The sequence below is a fragment of the Monodelphis domestica genome, chromosome 5 (assembly GCF_027887165.1).
Source record: "Monodelphis domestica isolate mMonDom1 chromosome 5, mMonDom1.pri, whole genome shotgun sequence".
NCBI classification, from domain to species: domain Eukaryota; kingdom Metazoa; phylum Chordata; class Mammalia; order Didelphimorphia; family Didelphidae; genus Monodelphis; species Monodelphis domestica.
Window position 1 is genome coordinate 171316596 of NC_077231.1, and position 13221 is coordinate 171329816.

Below are 13221 nucleotides of genomic sequence, written 5' to 3' on the forward strand. Positions count from 1 at the left end.
AAATTAATCACAAAAAGGTCAAGTAACTAACAAAAGGTGAACTTAACAAAGAAGTGTTAAGTAACTTTAAAAATATAATCTAATCAAAGGAGATGAAAACTAAAGAATGGGAATTTAGAGGAGGGGACACAAGGGTGAAAGGTCTATATATTGGCTCATTTCCTCTCTCTGGTACCTTTTGCAGTAGAGAACTGGCTGATAGCAGTGTGTTGGGCCTTTCGGCATCTTAGTGTGGCTACAAGCTATTGTCAAGTGCAGTGGTGAGTTTCTGGCTGAGTTTTCCTCCTTTACTTTCCAACTTTATCCTCTTAGAAGTCTCTAGAATTCCTCACAGGCCTAGAGGCAGAGATTTTAAAACTCCCCCTGACACAGGCCAGGCAGGAGAAATCCTATATCCTCTTCCCTCCTTCTCCTTAAATTCCTTCCCTCTACATTAATTAAATTACCATAAATTTCCAGACTGACTTGGGTATTTTATTTGGGATTTTCCCTGGTGACCAATTAAATCTAGATTTTAAGTCACAACCCTAAAATTATCTTCACACAAAGTAATATGAAGTTTTAAAATATTTTTGGTCTCTCCATCTTCTAAATATCCCTCTCTCACCTCAGAGACATTCCTTTATAAAAAACGAGTTAGAGATGATCTTTCTGTAGCCTTTGACACTGTCAATCATCCTCTACTTTTGAACATTCTCCTCTTTCTAGATGACACTCATTTTTCCTTTTACCTTTGTAAACACTTCTCAGACTCCTTTGCTGCATTTTCTATCTGATCTGATTATCCACTATCCTTTAGTTTCTCCAAAAGTTCTGTCTCTCTCTCTCTCTCTCTTCTATAAAATTTCACTTACTGTTATTAACAGCTATCATGAGTTCAATAATCATCTCTTATGCCCATATTTATAAAGCTAGGCCTAACTTCTGTCCTTAATTCTGGTGTAATTTCACTCACTTCCATTTGAACATCTTAAACTGGATATTCATAAGTATCTCTAACTCAACATGTTTAAAAAATTACTCATCATATTTACCCCCCGATTCTTCCCTCTTCCTAATATTCTTATTATTGTCGGGGGCATTACCATTCTCCCAAATTCAATGCTATCCTAAACTCTTTACTCACTCTCACTCTGGGTATCTAATATATTGTCTCATCTTGTCTCTTCCATCTTCAGAACATCACTTGTATGGGACACCTCTCCATTCATAAAACCAGTACCCTAATACAAACCCTTATAATCTCTTATCTGAACTAATGTCTACCTCAAGCCTTTCTTTACTTAATTCCACACTCCACTCAGATGTCAAAGTATATCCTGTTAATACAATTAAATCTAGTGGTTTCCTCTTACCTATAGGAATAAGTAAAAAATCTTTTGGCACTAAAAGTCCTTCACAACCTGGCCTCTTTCTATCTTTTCAATATTGTTACACTATACTCATCTCCACATACTCTGATCAAGAGAGAGGACTTGTAAGCCAAGATGCAAGAAACAAGCTGGGGACCTAACCTGCCTGTCAATCAAGGAGAAGGTTCCAAGCAGAATGTTCCCAGGAGTGGCAGTTGGGGGTTTCTGGTCACAGAGGAGAAGAAACAGAAACTTGGCTTTGACTCTGGCCCTCTGGCTCAGGCAGTTAAGCTGGCCAGGAGAAACTGAGTGACTTTGGACTTTGTTTCTCTCTGGGATTGTAGCTGAGAAAGGAGACAAGCCTAACTGTAGGGACAAGAAGCTGAAGTGATTTTGTTAGTTTCTGTCTCAGACTGAAGGACCTTTGGGGGATGGGGGGGGGCCTCAGAAATTAGGCTGAGAGGTCATTGGTGACTTTGTGAAGAAGATTTTTAACTGTTGTCCTCTATCTCTGTCTGTCACAGTTTTGTGTCTGGACTACTTTCTCAAACCCTCAAATTCTCCCTCATTATAGATTAGGGAAATCCTCATCCTTCTTACCTCAGTTTCCTATCCTATTATCCCAATAAACCCCTTGACTTGAATAAGGAAAAGAAAAGAGTATCTTTATAGTTTACTCAAGGGGGGAGGGAAGAAGCCACAGGCTTCAAGAAGAACTGGGAGGTGAGGGAGGCAGGAAGGAGAGGGTTGGAAAAAGGAGGGAGTGAAGGGAGGAGATTAGGAAGATATACTGATCCATCAGCCATCAGTAGGGATCAGTAGGCAAACCCCAGAGCATTCCCCAAAGCAGTTCCCCTGTGTATCAGCATCTCTGTGTGGCCTCATCCCTGTACTAGCATCCTTCAGCATTTCTCATTCCTACCTCCATTACAAATAAGCAGTCTCAGGTTCCTCTAGCAGTTCTCTACTAAGTCAGAGTACATCCAAATAGTTCAACCAGAAACAGCTTCATCAGTTTACATTTTCTATTTCAATTGGCACCCTTAGTCTGACTGTACCCAACAATCCCACAGGCAGGAAAGATAGTAAATATGTTCAAACAAGTAGTTTTTGGTGTGGTGATTATCGTAGCCATTGCTTGCTTTTGGGTATATCATATTCGATATAGCGAATTAACTCAAATGGTAGTGGAAACCATGGATTATGTAGGAAACTTGACAATGACTGTGTTACAATTGCCATTTCAACATGAATTAGTTCTCTGGCAAGTCCTGGCACAAGTATATGTAATCTTTATAGCTGTGTTGCAGACTCTAACCCAAGTAAGGATAGTATTTAGATTCATGTTTCCCCTTAAGACAAAGAAGGATATGGCTGTTGATACCAACTTAGACAAGATGATTAAGGCTGTATTTGAACAACTGATCAAGGAAAAAGGTTTAGATCTAGTTATGGGCAAGGACAATGGGCAAACAGAGAATGCATCTCAGGAAACTGAAGGTAACAATGAAAATGAGAACCAGGCTTCTAGTGACCCTGAGAAAATCTGTCCACTGAAGAAAGTCACCAGGCTAACCACTAATGCTGGTGTGATTCACTCAAAAGCCCATAGGCAATTCTCCACACAGGAACTAGAGTCCAAAAAGTCCCGTTTCCCAAAATTTGTGGACAATCCTTTTAAATACCACAAGGAGCTTAAATAGGCATTCAAGATCTTTGATCCAGACTTCGATGATGTAGAATTTCTGCTATCAGAACTGTTCAGCCCCCATGAAGAGAGGCAGTTTTTGGAGAAAATGAGATCTGATGGCAATTTGACCAACTGGCCTACTGTAGATCAAAGAGGGTATTATGGACTTTACAAATCCAACTAGCATGTCATACCTGAGAAGGTGCAGGGAGGAATTACTGCAAGCCATTAAGCAATGATGTTCTAAGTCAAATACATGGGCCAAGTTTGACAAGATCAGATAGGATAAATGGGAACATCCTTGCACCTACATAGATCATCTGTCAGAAATGACAGAGTCAATCTTAGATCTAGAAGCCAACACTGACAAGACAGCTGGCCACATTCATAGGCAATTTCTTAGGGGATGCCCACCCAATTTGAGAACATTTTTCAAGAACGATTTCCCTAAATATGACTCAGGCTCCCTAATTGAATTGAGAGAGGCTGCAGATTACCTATTTGAAAACAATTCAGATCAGAGTAAGGAAGTTCAAGACCTAAAAGATAAGTTAGAGAGGACTGAAAAGGATTTGAAACAAAAGGAAATTGAGGAAATTAAAAATTTTCTATTTCGTTACCTACTATTCCTTCTCCTAATTCTGCATTTGCACTGGCCATCCCTAATATCTGGAATGTTTTCCCTCCTCACCATTACTTGGTTTCTCTGAAAACCTTCACTATTCAGATCAAATTCTACCTTCTGCTATGACTACCTCCACTTACCTCTGAGATCTGTCCTATAGATATCTTTTATATACATAATTATTTGCATTCTGTTTCTCCTATTATTCTCCAAGATAAGTTCATCACCATGGATATTCATTTCGTTTTGATACTTAAAACTGGCTCAGCATCCTCAGGTATTTCTCCCAGCTGATAAGATGGCTGGGTGGTAAGAGTTGTTAAATCCTCCCAAAGCTTTCCTTTATAGAGGTCTCAGACTATTTCAGCTAACTTGATTTCCTATTATTTGCTCTACTTGGTTTCAATTCGAGGAACACAATTCCCCTACACCATCATACCTCTCACTTGCCCCATACCCTTTTTTTATTTCCTTTTTTGAATTTCCTTCCCCCATTATATCTTAAACTCCTTCAGGGCATGGGCTATCATTCTTATTTGTACTCCCGAAGCTTAGCACACAGTAAGTGCTTAATAAATGTTTATTGACTAACACATTAGATTATGAATTCTTTGAGACTCAAGGTTGTTCCCCCTAGTGCTTGGCAAAAATGTCTGGCACATAAGTAAACCTTTAAGTAATTAAATTAGTATTATGGTGATGGTTTTTTAATTGCTACACACATGTATAAAAGGACTTAGGTGTTTTAAACTTATATTATCATTGGCTTATACCAGTACAATCAGTGTTTACTAATTATATCAATTATACAATTATATCTATGAAGAATGAAGAGAATAAGGGGATATTGCCTAAGTATACATTATTTAACAAGATATTGAAAACTAATTTTGCATTTGGAAAATTGGGAAAATTTGGATAAGCTCCTGCTTACTGTTAGTAACCCTCATTAGGAGACCACTGTGAATTACAAAGATTTGGCATCATACAAAACTTTTGAAATACAAGATTTGGCCCTTCCAAAGAAGGGAAGACATAACTGATGTCGTAGGATTTATGGCATGTGGATTTCTGTGCATTTTTTTGATTACCCTCTTTGGTGATTATCTAACTTATGAATATCCTTCCAAAACCAGAGTGTCCAGTATTGAACACAAGGAATGGCAAAAGGCATTCCTTGTCCTCTAAGAATTCAAAATTTAATGGTGTAGACAAGAAAATAAATGTGTGCAAATAAATTATGTATGGAATAAAAAGGAAATAATTTACAAAGGCAAGGCACTAGAATTAAGAGGGGCTAGGATAATCTAGAATTTGTAGAAGTTATAATTTTAACTGGCATTTGAAGGAAATGAGGGAAGCTAGGAGGCAGATATAAAGATGGAAAACATTCTAACCAAAGGAGACAGCCAGAGAAAATGCCCAAAGTTGAGAGATGCAATATCTTGTTTGTGGAGTAGTAAGGAGGGGAATGTTTCTGGATTGAAGAGAATATGGTGGGGGGAAAGAAATAAGAAGACTGGAACAGGGGAAGAAGTTACAAAGAACTTTGAATACCAGAGAATTTTGTAGTTGAGTCAAGAAGTGATAAGTCACTACTAGAGTTTATTGAGTGGGGGAAAGGAGTAATATGATTAGACTTGCACTTTAGAAAAATAATTTTTGCGGTTAAATAGAAGACCACCAGCATGGGGAAGAGATTTTGGCAGGTAAACTAATCAGCAGGTTATTAAAATAACCTAAGCATGAGGTGATAAAGGTCTGTGGCAGGGGGATGATGGTATGAGAGGTGAGAAGGGCTCTGGAGATTCTAGAGATGCTACAAAAGATGAAATAGTAACATACTAGATTTGGGGAGTGAGAGATAGTGAGGAATTGAGGATAATATCTGAGTTGCAAGCCTGGAAGAATGGGGTGATAATGGTCCCCTCAATAGTAATGAGAGATTTTGGAAGGTGGAAGAACTCATGGGGGAAAATAATTAGCTTAATTTTTGATATGTTCACGTCTACTGGATATCCCAATTAAGGTACCTAAAAGGAAGTTGGAAATTTGGTAATGGAGATCAACAGAGAAAGTTGGGCTGGATAGGTAGATAAGAGCATCATTAGCTTAGTGTTTATAATTAAATCTATGAGGGCTGATAAGATCACCATACATTTCAGACTTCTTTCATCTGTATTTTTTGAATATGACCTAAACATGAATAAAATACAATGAATACCATGTTCCTTGATGCAGCAATGTTTAATATGGATGGGCTAGACCCATCAAAGTCTAAGAAAGGGTCTTCCCCCCCACCTCCCTGTACTGAAACAGTTTCTGGAAAAATCAGAGAAGATAATCATTTATTTGTGACAAAGGTAAGAGGTTGGAATTCCTTAAAGTTCTGATCAGCAGAATAACCTTGCCCTTCATGAAATTAGAGTTAAGGCAAGACATTCTGAAATGGTAATGTTGCATAATTCTGGATAGACCTGAGGCAAGCAGTTTAAAGAACAGAAAAGTAAAAATTAGAGGGAAAGTGGGCATGAAGTTCCAGGAAAAGCACTAGAGAAAAAGTTTATTTTTTAAATGGTATCAAAAATTAAAATGTTATTGTTAAGAAGGAAATTAACAGAAAGGTATTTGAAAATTTAATTAATATTTTATGATGTCATATTTAATTTACAGAAAAGAAGATGCATGCCAATACCAATAGGGTACCTATTCTTCTGAAGGTCAAACTGAAAAATGAAGTAGAACAAATGAAAAGTGTAAACCACTAAAATTTATTTATTTGGGAATGGAAAACATTTTTCTCTTTTTTACTGAAAGATTTTATTTTCTAAATTACATATAATAACAATTATCAAGATATGCTTTCTAAATTTATAAGATCCAAATTGTCTTTTTCTCTCCTCCTTCTCAGAGATGGAAAGTAATATGATCCAGGCCATATGTGTTTCATCATGCAAAAAAACTCATAAATAAACTAATGTGGAAAATCATATGCTTTGGTCTGCATTCCACCTCTAACCGTTCTTTATCTGGTGGTGGACAGCATTCTTTGTCATAAGTTCCTCAGAATTGGTCCTAGGTAATTGTATTGCTGAGAGTAGCTTTTTCACAGTTGACAGCATAATTTTACTGTTACTGTGTACAATGTTCTCCTGGTTCTGCTTATTTTACTTTGCATCAGTTCATGTAGATCTTTCCAGCTTTTTCTGAAATCTTCTGCTTATCACTTCTTAGAGCACAATAGAATTCCCTCACCAGCACATACCTCAATTTGTTCAGTCATTCCTCAATTGTGGACATCCCATCAATTTCTAATTCTTTGCCACCACAAAAAGAGCTACTATAATTATTTTTGTACAAGTTGGTCCTTTTCCCTTTTTTAATGATCTCTTTGATTATACACTCAGTAATGATATTACAGGATCAAATGTATAATATTACTTAATCTTCTGGTAGTAAAATAAAAAAATTCAAATATGAATCTTGTAAAAGGGAATTCATAATCAAGCCTTGCTCTAATTTAACTGGGGAAAGGGCTGGCTACCTCATTGGACAGGAGCCAGGCCCAAAGATAAGAGATTCTATTACCATGGAGACCAGCCCACAGTTAAAGGAAATAGAAACTGCTCTCAGAGAGGAAGTGATGTAAGAATGAGAAATAAAAGCAAGCAGGGAGTGTGTGAAGGGGCCTTTCACTCAAAGGTTTCCTGAGGGTAAGGTGCTCCTGGCAGTTGCTGGTGACAGTTGGTTGCTATAGAGTCTGATTGAAGGAGAGTGTGTGATGGTAGTTGTCGACTGTTCAGTGATTTAGTTGAGATAGATAGATAGATAGATAGATAGATAGATAGATAGATAGATAGATAGACAGACAGACAGACAGACAGACAGAGATATGTGTAGGTTTGGCCTGGTTAGCTAGGCTGAAGAGTTATTAGAGAGACTCAAATGGTAGTTTTTTGGTAGTTTATAGGTTGATATAAGAAGTCTTAATTAGGGTAGTACTGGAGTAGATAGTTAAATATCTCTTTCTTTCTTATCTTTCCATCTTTATTATGTTTTCACAATCAAAACAAAAATTTGTTAAACTGCTTTCCTATCTTTGTCAAACTCCTAATTTTAACCCCTATAATCTGAAAGGACCAGGAGACAAAAAAGAGCAAGAACAACAACAAAAAAGATTAAGATAAATTTTATTTTGCTCAACTGGCATCAAATACAACATTCTCTTAAGTAGGTACTAGCATTGATTGTGTTATATTTTATCTGTTTATTTACATGACTAATTTTCCCTCTTCTTGATAGAAGTAGGGGGCTTTGTGTGCAGAACACTAAGCAAAATCTCAAGAGTTTTTTCAATGTGTTTTTTTTCCTCTTTTTTGTTCTTTGTTATATAGCTCTATTGGAATATGATGGAGATGGCATATGCTGTGAAGCTTAGATTATGCAAAAATGAAAGATCCATAAATGCTTTAAAAAAAAAACAACTGATTTTGCAAACTAACAATTACAAACTTCACTGCTCCACATAGGAGTGTACTATCATTAAAACTAACAAAATCGAATAGCAGAGTTTCTAAATAAAATAATGATATTCTTGAATACTAAATATTGAAGCTGAGCAGTTCACTTCTTTGAAAAAGGTTTTAAAGCAGCTATTTCTGCATCAAGTCTTGAAATTTTTTTTTAAACCCTTACCTTCCGTCTTGGAGTCAATACTGTGTACTGGCTCCAAGGCAGAAGAATGGTAAGGGCTAGGCAATGGGTGTGAAGTGACTTGCCCAGGGTCACACAGCTGGGAAGTGGCTGAGGCCAGATTTGAACCTAGGACCGCCCGTCTCTAGGGCTGGTTCTCAATCCACTGAGCTACCCAGCTGCCCCCAAGTCTTGAAATTTTTGAGAAAAAATCATAAATTCTTAGAAAGTGATAGTGAATTTAAGGACCATCCTGTCAAGTCTAGATAACACTATGCCAAACTCATAGTCCAGATCTGTCTCCTTAGGCAAAGGAAAATAACTGTGGTGGATACCACATTGTATCTCTATTTGGAATATTATTCAGGAATAGATAATGGAAAACTCATATCAAATGTCAATTATTATTAGTCTCTAAACAAATATTCTGGTTATTATGAAGGAAGAAAAATGCCAAATATGTGTGTGTAGGAGACTATCTCAGGTATTACTATTAAAAAACATGATCAAGGGAACATTAATAACTTACTAACCCATATACCTACTCTCCCATTTTTGTAAAATTTTCATGAGAATATTTTATATACAGAGAGAAGGCAAAGTCTTTCATGAGGGTATTAAAAGTGAATAGCCTCTTTTTAAAAATTATATTCAACAATGCCCATCTTTACAACACAATCCCACATGATTCTTATTTCCTGTATCCTAAATAGGATTTTTGATTAAGCACAGTAAAATACTGCTTTCAAGGCACTCCTTAAATAAGACAGCTCCCAAATATAGGTCAAAATTAGAGAAGAACAGGGTGGTACTGGGGGGAAATTGTTGAATTTAAAGAGGACCAGCAAATGTAGCAGACCAGGTTTAAACCCCCCAACTCCAGACCTGACTTTCTATCCCCTGAGCCACCAGGGTGCCCCTAGCGCAAAATTTTTAGAAAAAGTAGTTTAAAAAAATTCTTTCCTACTACTTTGATATTATTTTCACCAAAGTCCTCCAATGATGCCTTAATTATAAATTTTGTTGTCTTTTCTTAATCCTTATCTTCACTGACCTTGCTGCCATATTTGACTTTGTTAACCATCTCCCTCCTTTTTTTGCTGCATTTTATCTATAATTCTGTTATCTGCTTGTTCCCCCCTTATGACCACTTCTAAAGTGTCTACTTCCTCCCACCTGTTAAGAATTTATGTTAATCAATCACTATATTAATAAATATTTTATTAAATTCCTACAATCTAGCCATACTGTTAGTATTTAGAGATAAAGGATGAAGAAAAAAAAAGAATTCTCTAAAGGAGTTTATATCAAAGTAGACATGTTGTATATATATATATGTGGAGATGTATACATACAGAATAAATAGATACAAGCAGTTAAATATAAGGTATGCAAATATCAAAAACTGGAAGGATCAGAAAGATATTATGTAGAAGGGGCACTTAAATCTAGTCTTGAAGGAAGTTAAGATATTATCTTCAAAAGAGGCAAAGATGAAGAGAGAATACATTCCAGATATAATGGATGATCACTGGAGGGGCAGAGACAAGAGACAGAAGATCAAGTGTGAAGATCAGAGGGAAGGAGAGTCCATCTGGACTATAAAGTGTTGACAGAGTTGTGTGTAGTAATAAGCCTGGAACGGCAAACCTTGAATATGATCTTCTTTAATACACATCCAGCTCTCTAGCCACTACAGGAGGCTGCCATTCAGCATGATTATAGCCCAATTGTAATTAGCAAATCATTTATATGAAAAGAGATGGCAGTGATAATAACTCACAATATAGTGCTTTATGTTTTACAGTCCTTGAAAATAATTTGCTTACTTTAATCTTAAGATGGCTGAACAACCTTCTTCTGAAATGTTTATGAGATTATTTTGCTTAAGCTTGGTAATATAAACATCATTACCAGTTATATTATCAAACTTTTAATAGCATCCAATTTAATATGGTTTCAAAGAATAACTAACATTTCATAAAATAATAATAATTTTAAAATTCATGCAACATATTTTTGGTTTTCAAAGTATTCCACATTGGCTTTATTTAAAGTATCTCATGTATACTATATTAAAAATTATACCGTGTTCTGTGACATTTGATTCTGCCAAATGAAGTATTTTTTTATTAATGATCAGTTTTACAAAACAAATTAAGAAATTCAGTGAAGATTTTTTTTTTAACAATACCAAGTGGCAACAGTAATCACAGCAGGTAGAGAGCTTTTTAAGATTCAAGCTAAGTACAGGAAAGATATCAATGTTCAAATGCAACCTGAATCCATAAATTGAAATATTTTTAAAATAATAAATAACTGGGAATGTTATTACAAGAAAATAGGAATCAAAGCTTTCATTGATTCCACAGTTAATCAAAATGCTCACTGAAGTCACAAGTGAACTTTACTGTAATAATGCAAAGTCAAGTTAAATATAACTTAATTGAAAAAATAGAATAGCAAAGTGAAGTGGAAAGAAAAGGGAGTGGAAAGAATAGAGAGGGTAGCATAAGAGCAAAGATTTGGGACATAGTCCCTCAGAATGCTAATGAACTCATGTGGTTTCAGAATATGGTAAATCTATAAATCGGGAGCTTTACTTCTCATTTCTTAACTGACTCTTTCATCTTGCCTCGAACTCTCTACAGGCCATTGTCGTTTGTAATCTTGTGAGCTTGAAAGTTAATTTTTGAAAAATTCAGTTCAGTGAATATTTACAAAATGTCTAATATATTCAAGCTACTATACTAGGAAAGAGGGAAGCAAAGACATACACACATTTTGCTATCAAGGATATTATACTATAATAGGGAGAACTGAGGACTTAAAATAATAATAGAAACAAAAATGTAATAAATCAAAGGAAAGACCAACATGAAGTACAAGGAAATTTGAGGACAGGAAGATCACATTCAAGCTGGGGGTTCCAGGATTGGCTTCCTATATGAAAGTGATATGTAAATATAGGACTGAAGGAAGAGAATTCAACAAATGAATATGGAAGGAGAGAAAGAGTCTATTGCAAGGAGTATAAGCAAAACCACTAAGTTAGATGAAGAAGGAAGAGAAGAAATTAAGGATAGTTTGTCCATTCTGTTTGGAATACAGAATTTTGAAAGGGAGTAGTATGTAAATAATGCCAGAAAATTAGATTGGAACAGATTATGAAAGGCCTTGGAAGTCAGAGTAATTACTAGAGCTTTTATTGGTAGTGCAGTGATACAATCAAAACACTGTGCTAAGAAGATTATATAGGCATTTTTAAGGAAATAGTATAGAAGGAAGACCAACAATAAAGGTGATGGGAATCTGAATTAAAGTAGTTGCAGTGAAGAAAGGCATATGTATCATAAAAACCTCTGACAAAGGTTTAATTACTCAAATTTACAAAGAGCTAAATCAATTGTACAAAAAATCAAGCCATTCTCCAATTGATAAATGGGCAAGGGACATGAATAGGCAGTTTTCAGCCAAAGAAATCAAAACTATTAATAAACACCTGAAGAAGTGTTCTAAATCTCTTATAATTAGAGAGATGCAAATCAAAACAACTCTGAGGTACCACCTCACACCTAGCAGATTGGCTAACATAACAGCTATGGAAAGTAATGAATGCTGGAGGGGATGTGGCAAAGTAGGGACACTAATTCATTGCTGGTGGAGTTGCGAATTGATCCAACCATTCCAGAGGGCAATTTGGAACTATGCCCAAAGGGCGACAAAAGACTGTCTGCCCTTTGATGCAGCCATAGCACTGCTGGGCTTGTACCCCAAAGAGATAATAAGGAAAAAGACTTGTACAAAAATATTCATAGCTGTGCTCTTTGTGGTGGCAAAATATTGGAAAATGAGGGGATGCCCCTCAATTGGGGAATGGCTGAACAAATTGTGGTATATGTTGGTGATGGAATACTATTGTGCTAAAAGGAATAATAAAGTAGAGGAATTCCATGGAGACTGGAACAACCTCCAGGAAGTGATGCAGAGCGAGGGGAGCAGAACCAGGAGAACATTGTACACAGAGACTGATACATTGTGGTACAATCGAAGGTGATGGACTTCTCCATTAGTATCAATGCAATGTCCCTGAACAATCTGCAGGGATCTAAAACACACTATCCACAAGCAGAGGATACTGTGGGAGTAAAAACATCGATGAAAAGCAACTGCTTGACTACAGGGAAGGAGGGGATATGACTGAGGAGAGACTCTGAATGAACACTCTAATGCAAATACCAACAACATGGAAATGAGTTTGAATCAAGAACACATGTGATACCCAGTGGAATCGTACGTGGGCTATGGGAGAGGTGGTGGGAGGGTGGGGAGGGAAGAAAAGAAAATTATCTTTGTTTCCAATGAATAATGTTTGGAAATGACCAAATAAAAATTAAAAAAAAAAAGAAAGGCATATGTAAGAGAAGGGGATTGTATCTCTATTCTGAAATTCAAAACCAACTGAAATATATATTAAACATGTAGTATATATATGGTGCAATGAAAGCTAAAAATAAGATAACTAATTGTAACTGTTAAGATACAGCACCCAAAACAGTAAAAGCACCATTAACTAGTTAACTACATAACAAAGAAAGTTCCACTACGCACTGGTAGGTGAGAATATATCAAGAGTACCATATCTAGTTCTGTGCAATATACTTTATTTTTCTTGGTGTTTCCTTTATTTCTTTATTAGACATTTTACAAAAACAAATGAAACAAGCATTTCATATACAACAAAAAAGAAGACAGTACACAAATGAAATCACAAATTTATAAGGTTAGCTAACTTTTCTGCATATCTATATAATAATTCCCATCCACAAGTTGTCCCAGTTCCTTCCCATTCTTCCCATATC

At 36.0% G+C, this 13221-nt stretch overlaps 1 protein-coding gene across 1 annotated transcript in view; it reads right to left on the reverse strand.

Moving 5' to 3' along the window:
- The window catches only part of COG5 (component of oligomeric golgi complex 5), a 441109-nt gene that overhangs the window by 231375 nt on the left and 196513 nt on the right, over window positions 1-13221 (reverse strand). The gene's annotated exons all lie outside the window — the stretch shown is intronic.